At 49.8% G+C, this 8,870-nt stretch overlaps 1 pseudogene; it reads left to right on the top strand.

Annotated features, from left to right (window-relative positions):
- Positions 1-2,345: 2,345 nt before the first annotated feature.
- LOC114704315 lies at positions 2,346-3,007 on the top strand (annotated as a pseudogene).
- Positions 3,008-8,870: the final 5,863 nt, after the last annotated feature.

The following is an 8,870-nucleotide window of genomic DNA, read 5'->3' as shown; positions in this document are numbered from 1 at the left end:
TGCCCTGCTTGAGTTCCTGCCCTGACTTCCCTCATGATGGACTGTCACCTGGAAGTATAAGTTGAATTAAATCCTTTCCTCCCCAGGTTGCCTTGGTCATGGTGTTTCATCACAGCAATAGTCACCCTAACACATCTGTCTCAAATAAAAAGTGTCTGGGGTTTCCGGTTAGTGTCCTGGGAATGGTGGGTCCCAGGAAAAGGAGGATGGTGGGAGTCCGTGGGACTCTGAGGATCCAAAGGGGGAGGGGACCCCTGGGCTAGTATTGAGGGGTCCTTTGTCGACTTCAGGCACTTGTTGCCATGGGACGCGGACAAGTTGGGGGAACAACCCCACCAGGACCCAGTACGAGTCAACTGCATCCACCCACCAAGTAAGGTCAGACAGACAGAAGAGGGGGTCTGAAAAGCACTAAGAGATGGGACCGAGGTGGAAACCAAGAGCCAGAGAACAGCTGTTGTAAAGCCAGTGTTTTCTAGAAGGCCAAAGAGACCCACAGGGCCAGGTCCCTCTCACAGAAGTAGAGTCCGAGACAGGGTTGGGAGCCAGGCTGCTGAGGCTGAAGAGGCACCCAGAGGAGGAGGTGGAGGCAAGGAATGCAGTGGAGGATTTTAGATGAACGAACGGAAGCGAGGTGGGGAGAAGTGTGGGCGAGGGTCCGTGGGTCTCTTCTGAGCTGGAAGGAGCTGAGGGATCCACAGGACGACAAAAGGAACAGAGAGAGCCCAGGGCTGTCAGTCACCCCTCCCCCCTCCTGCCCGCCCTCCAAGGGCCTCCCACTTCGCTGTCCCCCTGCCAAGGTACACAGCAGCCCCGCCACTATTCAGCAGGGCCTCTCACCCCCACCCACTCCCAAGCCTGGGCCTGCTCTATCCCACCCTTCAAATTAGGGGGCTACCAGGGAGGTCTTTGGGTCTTGCTTCCTGGCCTGAGCCAGCCCAGGGGAAGTCAAGCTGGAGCCTTGGGTGACGGCCCCTAAGAGGATACTGGCAGGAATGGAGAGCTGGGGTGACACCAAGCCCTAGCTGAGGTTTAGATGGGGCTGAGCACCCAGAGAGAGAATGGGAGCTGAACAGTAGGGACTGAAAATGATACCAGACAGGAGTCAGCCTGTCTGGGTTCAAATCCAAGTGCCACCACATGGCTATGTACCATGGGACCAGTCACTTCATGTCGAAAGACTCAGTTTTCTCAGTCAAAAAGGCTCTCATGGACTGCTGTGAGATTCACATTTATTATTTTGTCTTTTTTTTTTTTTTTTTCCGGAGCTGAGGACCAAACCCAGGGCCTTGCACTTGCTAGGCAAGCGCTCTACCACTGAGCTAAATCCCCAACCCCACATTTATTAATCCATGCAGATTACTCAGTTGTGCAAATGATATGGACAGATTAGGGACAAGCTGCTGGGAAGGAGGCTCCCCTGGGGCTTCATAGGCACACACCCTCTATCAACTACAAACCCAGATTGCCACACCCCACCCCCACAACACACTGGATGCCAACCCTGAGTCTCCCCGATAAACCCCCCTCAGGCCTGGCTCACAGTGCCACACACCGTTCGGAGTAGGTCCTTTCTCCTGCCCTGCCCAGAGCTCTGCAACCAGCGCGGGAATGCCACGTGGGGGCCTTGACCCCCGGCCAGGGCCTGTATCCTGAGAGCTCACTAACCTTAAAGAGCACCTTACTCTTTTTGGGCTCCAGCTGTCCAGGACCCAAGTTTGCTGCCCAGAGGCTGAGACAGCCTTGCCATCTCTGGATCTGTCACCAGCCATTTATTTGACTTTTGTTTATTGGAACCGAAAGCCTAGATATAAATGTCCTGGGTGAGCCAGAGGCTGTGAACTGTCCCAAGGCTCACTCCTGGGCTAGGCTAGGCCAAAGTCCTGACCAGGCTACCCAGCTGGAGGGTTCCACCTTTGTCTCCCTCTGGTGGTATCTGGGCATCTGTGGGTCAGCCCTGCTTCTGGCAACCTGCTCTACACCCTGTTGGAATTTTTTTAATTTTGGTTTTTCGAGACAGGGTTTCTCTGTGTAGCCCTGGCTGTCCTGGAACTCACTCTGTAGACCAGGCTGCCCTCTAACTCACAGACATTCACCTGCCTCTGCCTCCCGAGTACTGGGATTAAAGGCATGCGCCACCACCTCCCAGCTGCCCTGTCTGAATTTCAATTTCCTTAGCTACAAGAATCAGAAGTTGGGGCTGGCAAGATGGGTCAGTGAGTAAAAGCTTTCCCATGCAAGATTGACAGCCCACGATTGATTCCTGGCACCGGTGTTTAAGGAAAAAAAACAAAAACAAAACTTTCCCACCCAGCTGTCCAGGACGGCAGAGGCGCAGAGGCCTCATGGCTGCCGCTGTGGCCAAGCAGGTACTACGGGGCGGGAAGGCGGAGGCTGGGCACTGTGAGGGCATCCACATCCCTGGACATTTCTACAGAAACAGGTAAAAGTACCCGGCCTTTCTCCGGAATCGGATGAACACCCATCCCTCTGAGGCCCCTACCCCTTCTGAGGCCTGAGCCGAATTTTTTTGGCACATTGTGCGAGGCACGCTGCCCCACAAGACCAGGCGGGGCCAGGCTGCTCTGGAAGACCTCAAGGTGTTGGATGGGATCCCTCTGCCTTAGGACAAGGAAAAGCAGACGGGGTCCCCCGTCACCCTCAAGGTTGTGCGGCCGCCGCCTACCAGAAAGTTTGCGTACCCGCAGGAGGTCAGGTGGAAGTACTAGGCAGTGGCAGCCACGCTGGAGGAGAAAGGGAAGGAAAAGGCCGCGATCCGAATCGGAAGAAGCCGCTCTTGAGGCTGCGGACACGGGCAGCGAAGAACGTGGAGGAGAAAGTCAGCGAGTTCACAGAGGTCCTCGAGACCAGCGGACTCCAGTGGGGGCGAATAAAAGTCTTCATTGGGCGATTTGTGCCTCATGCCCGCCCTTCCTCCTCCACTGACCAGGGGTGTGGGGACAAAGGGGCCTTAGGCACTGCTCCTGGGGGAAGGGGGACCTTTTAGGTAGCTCTGAGAGCGTACCACCTGCGTGTTGAGTTTCACTAAAGTGGCAACCACGGAATTACTCGGGCCTCAGTGTTTAAGACGGAAGGGCAATGGTGCCTGTCTGACCCAACGCCATATTCTGCAGCTGTGAGAAGGGGGGACCATACTGGGCTGCGATTCAGAAGTGCACCCTGGGAAGACACAGCCAGGTCACAAGCACGGCCTCTGCTCCTTCCCAACGGTAACCGGAAAGCAATTTTCTACGTGCTAATAAATTATTTGACTTTTAAAGAAAAAAAAAAAAAAAAGGCCAATTGTGGTGGCATGCATCTGTAATCCCAGCACTGTGCGGTGGCAGGCAGGGACAGGCGAGTCACCTGGAAGCGCCTGGGCCAGCTAACTAGGAGTACAGGGTATGGCAGAAACAAGAGAGTCTGCCTTAAAACAAGAAAACCAGTGCTTCTGACTGTCCTCCACACAGACAGACAGACACACACACACACACACACACACACAGAGAAACATACACACAAACACACACACATATACAGACATACACACAGAGACACACATACAGACATACACACACAGATAGACATACACACATACTTATACAGACATACACATACATACACATACACATACATACACATACAGACATACACATACATACACATACAGACATACATATACATGCATACACACATAGACATACATGCACACACAAATAATTTTTAAAGTTTTTTTTTTTCTTAAAGAATGTAGGTTGGCCATTGAGGATTCAAAGACTATTCTAGGCCTGAGCAGAGGTATCAAATGGGATGATTGGGTTAAACTGAATCAGACCAGGCATATAACCTTCCTATGTAGCCCCAGGCAGTACCCGATAGGCCTCCCAGTTCAGGGAGCAGGATGAGGGGTCAAGCAGACTTAGTTTGTAGTCCGGTTCCTCCTCTCTGTAATTGTGGGCAAGTGACCTCATTTCTCAAAGCCTCAGATTTCTCCTCTATAAAGGACACTATGGGGACAGGCCCTAATGACCGTGATGCTCCGAGAGCACTTCGCCTGTATTAACTCATTTAATCCTTAACAACAACATATGAGGTCAGTGGCATTAATGTCTCCACTTGGCAGATGGAAAAACTGAGGCTCAGAGGGGCTAACCAGCTCACTCGTGGTCGTGCAGATGAGAAGGGAGTGAGCTGGCTCCCCAGGGGACTTCCCCTTGAGCGCTGTGCTAGAGGGTCTCTTTGAAAAGAGGAGAAACTGTGCCCGTGACCTGAGGATACAAGAAGTTAATCTGTAAGTGGAAGCCTGGAAGGCTCCACCAAGAACTTGACCATATTGGCACTCAGATCTCAGACTTCCAACCTTCAGAACTGTGAGAAATGAATACTGTTCGAGAGAGACAGAGAGAATAATAAAGGATTTAATAAAAGTCTGGTGCGTAGTAATGGCTCAAAAATAATCAGGCACTGAATTGCAATAAATGTCACGAATCATTATCACCAACATTTAATAACAATTCGTGTTAGTAATCCTCATCTCCGTGACCCCGGTTCCCCGTTCCTTCTAAATTTGTTCTGTTTTACCAAATGTAAAAACCCGGTCTCCAGCCATTCCAGTCGGAGCCTGGAGAGGACCTGGGTGAGACTTTCCCTTTGCCACCCTTCCGTCTGGCAAACTGAGGGGAGGGATGTTTGCACAGATGTGTGGCCCGGGGCAAGCAAATAGTCTGGGGAGGGGGTGTGGTGCTGGTAAATTCCTGTTCCACCAGGGCCCACCCCAGACTCCCACATCTGCTAAAGGACTGGGACGCCTGCTTCCCAGATTCCGAGGAAGTTCTCTAGCACACTGCTTTCGGCCATTTTGGTTGCCAAGGGGCCTGTTTCTCCACAGCTGGGGAAAATGGAGACACACACACACACACACACACACACACACACACACACACCCTTGTATAGCTTCCACCATTCTCCCAGCTTCCACCCCAGGGGATCTGCTAGCTCCAGCTTCAAAAATCCCAGTAATGCAATGAAAATTAAAGTTACCTTAACTATTCTAATCTCATAACAATTTTGCTTCAATCAACATCTAAATGTGACCACATGTGCCCAGACCACCCGGTGGCATGGGTGATGGTGAGGGGTGAGTTCTAGGGGGATAGAAAGCAGAGAGAGGCTCTCAGGCATGGGCCTGACTCTGGGGGTGGGGGCTTCCTGGGGCGGGAGAATGGCCACTGGGTCAGTCTTCTGCTCTCTCCTGACCTGCCCACACTGGGCAGCCTTCCTCTCTTCACGCTCCAGGGGAAGGGCCACAGGATGTTCTACAGACAGGTGGAGGTTAGAGATGACTTTAGGTGGGTTCCCCCAGGGCTCCCTAGTCACAAGGGTATGCAGCCCTGCCAGCCATCTTGAATAAAGCAATTTCTGAACCAAGTGTCCAATCTCTCTCCCTCTCCTTCCCTCTGTCCCTCTCCCCCCCCCCCCCAGTGTGTTTATGTGTCTCAGGAGTGCATATGCCATGGTGTGGAAAGGGAAGTCCAAGGATAAGCTCTGGGGTCAGTCCTTGCCTTCCATCTTGAGCCAAGGTCTCCGGCTGGTTGCCCTCTGTCTACACAGGACTCTCAGGCCTGCACCTCTGCATCTGGATTTATGTGGGCTCTCCATGCAAATGTGTGGACTTTACCCACTGAGGCATCTCCCTGGCTCCACATTTCCATCTTGCCCTGAGTCCCCTGAATTACGTACCCGGTCCCATGGGACCTACCCACATGCTCCTCTCTCTGAGAGCCTTTTCCACAGCCTTGAATACGGTCAGCATCCAGTCAATGAACAATTGCTGAGCACATACTTTGCGCTGAAACGCTAGGCTGGGTGCTCGGGGCTACAGTGATGAGCAACATAGATATGGCATCCTCCCAAGACTAACCTCCCACAACCCCCCACACTCACGTATCCACACAGTGGCTGTGCAAGACAGTTCCCCGTAACACCACAGTAATTATAACTGCCAACTAGGGAATACTCTGTACATGCCACAAGTCCACAAACGTCCTTTAGTTTTACCTTCCAAACAGCAAGGTAGCTGTTTGCATTCCCACTTTCCCTAAAAACACAGAGACTCAGCGTTCACAACAGATGTCCAGTGGCTACAAATGGCAAAACTAGAACTTGCTTATACTTTCTTTTTTTTTCTTTTTGTTGTTGTTTGGTTTTTTGTTTGTTTGTTTGTTTTTGTTTTGGTCTTGTTTTTTTGAGACAGGGTTTCTCTGGGTAGTCCTGAAACTCACTCTGTAGACTAGGCTGGCCTCGAATTCACAGAGACCCGCCTGCCTCTGCCTCCCGAGTGCTGGGATTAAAGGTGTGGGCCACCACGCCCCTGCTTGTCGCTCCTTTTCAAGCTTTCCTCTGACGTTGCTCTCAGTTGCTTCCTCATGGGCAGAAGTTCCTGGCAAATAGGATGGAGTGTAGACCAGCTGCATGTCTCCAGCCCCTACCATAGAGCTACTCAAAAAAAAAAAAAAAAAAAAAAAAAAAAAACACTTATTCCTTCTCTGTGTGTGCCTGAGTGCATGTACATGAGCCACATGCCTGCAGGCACCCAAAGAGGTAAGAAAAAAGCACTGGATCCCCTGGAAATGGATTATAGGCAGTTGTGAGGCACGATGTGGATGCTAAGTATTAAACCCAGGTCTTATGCAAGCAGTAAGTAGTCAACCTCTGAGCCATCTCTCCAGTCCCACAGGTCTATATTTTTGTTATTGTGTAATGAGTCTTTCTCTGTCCCACCAGCCAGCCCCCAAATAATGATACAGGGACTTATTAATTATGAAAGCTCAGCCTTATCTTAGGCTTGTCCCACTCAGTCTTATAACTTAAATTAACACATGTCTTTATTAATCTATGTTCTACCATGTGGCTTTACCTCTCTTCCATCTTGCACCTCCTGTTTCCTCTCCATGTCTGGCTGGCTCTCTGCCTCTCTTCTTCCCAGAGTCCTCCCTGTGCCTGGAAGTCCCACCTGTACCTCCTGCTTAGCTATTGGCCATTCAGCTTTTTATTAAACCAATCAGAAGGTGCTTTGGCAAAGACACATCTTCACAGTGGTACAAAAAGATTATTTCACATTATTGTGTCTGTTTGTTTGTTTGTTTGTTTGTTTGTGGCAGAGTCTCCTATAACCCAGGCTGGCTTCAAACTTACTAGTTAGCCAAAATGACCTTGAATTCCTGATTCCCTGCCTTCACATCCCAGGTACTGGGATTACACACAGAAGCCAGGACACCCATTGGCATCAAGTCTACATTGGTTGGTTGGTTGGTTTTCATATTTGTTGTGTTTTTTGAGAGAGGATTTCTCTGTGTAGCCCTGGCTGTCCTGGAACTCACTCTTTCCATCAGGCTGGCCTCAAATCACAGAGATCCACCTGCCTCTGCCCCCCAACACTAGGCTCAAAGGCATACATTACCACCGCCCAGCTGTTTGTTTTAAGATCTATTTTTAATTTTTTCTCAAGCCTCATTTTTTTTTGTTTTTGTTTGTTTGTTTGTTTTGTTTGAGACAGGGTTTCCTCTGTGTAGCCCTGGCTGTCCTGGAACTTGCTTTGTACCAGGCTAGCCTCTAATGAATTTAATCCCTAGTGCTGGGATTAAAGGCGTGATTAAAGTGCCAGGAGTAAAGGATTAATGCCACCACCACCCGGTTCAATTTTTGTTTGTTTAATTTTTCTTTTTTTAATTTTTTTAAAGATTTATTTATTTAGTATACAGCATGTATGACTGCAGGTCAGAAGAGGGCACCAGATCACATTCTAGATGGTTGTGAGCCACCATGTGGTTGCTGGGAATTGAACTCAGGACCTCTGGAAGAGCAGTCAGTGCTCTTAACCACTGAGCCATCTCTCCAGCCACCACCACCCCTTATTTTCATTTATTTGTATATGTGTGTATGTCTGTGAATGAATGCTACATGTGTGCAGGTGCCCTTGGAGGCCAGGAGTTGGATCCCCTGGAGCTAGAGTTACAGGCGATTGTAAGCCACCCAATATGGGTGATGGGAAAAGGAACTCTGGTCCTCTAGAAGAGCAACAAGTGCTCTTAACCAGAGCCACCTCTCTTAACTCCTGATGTGTGTTTGTTTGTTTTATTTGAGACAGGGTTTCTCTGTGTAGCCTTGACTCCCAAGTTCTGGGATTAAAGGTGTGTGTCACTACTGCTATGCTAAAATTTTTTTTTATGTGTATGGGTGTTTTGCTTACATGTAAATCTGTGCACTGTATGCATATTTGGTACCTGTGGAAGCCAGAAAAGAGCTCCTTAGAACTGGAGTTACAGACAGGTGTGAGCTGCCATGTGGGTGCTGGGAATTGAACCTGGGTCCTCTGGAAGAGCAGCCAGTGCTCTTAACTGCTGAGCCATCTCTTCAGACCTCTGGTCTTTGCATTTCTTTATTGTGTGTGTACACATGCATGCGTGTGCACACTCCTGTGTGTCACGGTGCATGTGTGAAGGTCAGAGAACAACTTGCAGGAATTGATTCTCTCCTAGCAAGTGCGTTCCAGGGGTCAAACTCAGGTTCTCAGGCTTGGTGGCACATGTCTATGCACACTGAGCCATTTTGCAGGCCTGAGTCTACATTTTTTTCAGTCTTTTTGTTTGTTTATTTATTTTTTTGATTTTGAGACAGAGTTTCTCTGTGTTGTCCTGGCTATCCTGGAACTTGCTCTGTAGACCAGGCTGGTCTTGAACTCAGAGATCTGCCTGACTCTGCCTCCTGAGTCCTGGGATTAACAGCGTGCACATTCAGTTCTGGTGCAATATTCAAACTGGGTGTGGTGGCACATGCTTATAGTCCCAGCACTTGGGAGGTGGAGGCAGAAA

This window comes from Peromyscus leucopus, chromosome 2 (genome assembly GCF_004664715.2).
Source record: "Peromyscus leucopus breed LL Stock chromosome 2, UCI_PerLeu_2.1, whole genome shotgun sequence".
NCBI lineage: Eukaryota > Metazoa > Chordata > Mammalia > Rodentia > Cricetidae > Peromyscus > Peromyscus leucopus.
This window is presented reverse-complemented; position numbering and strand designations above follow the sequence as displayed.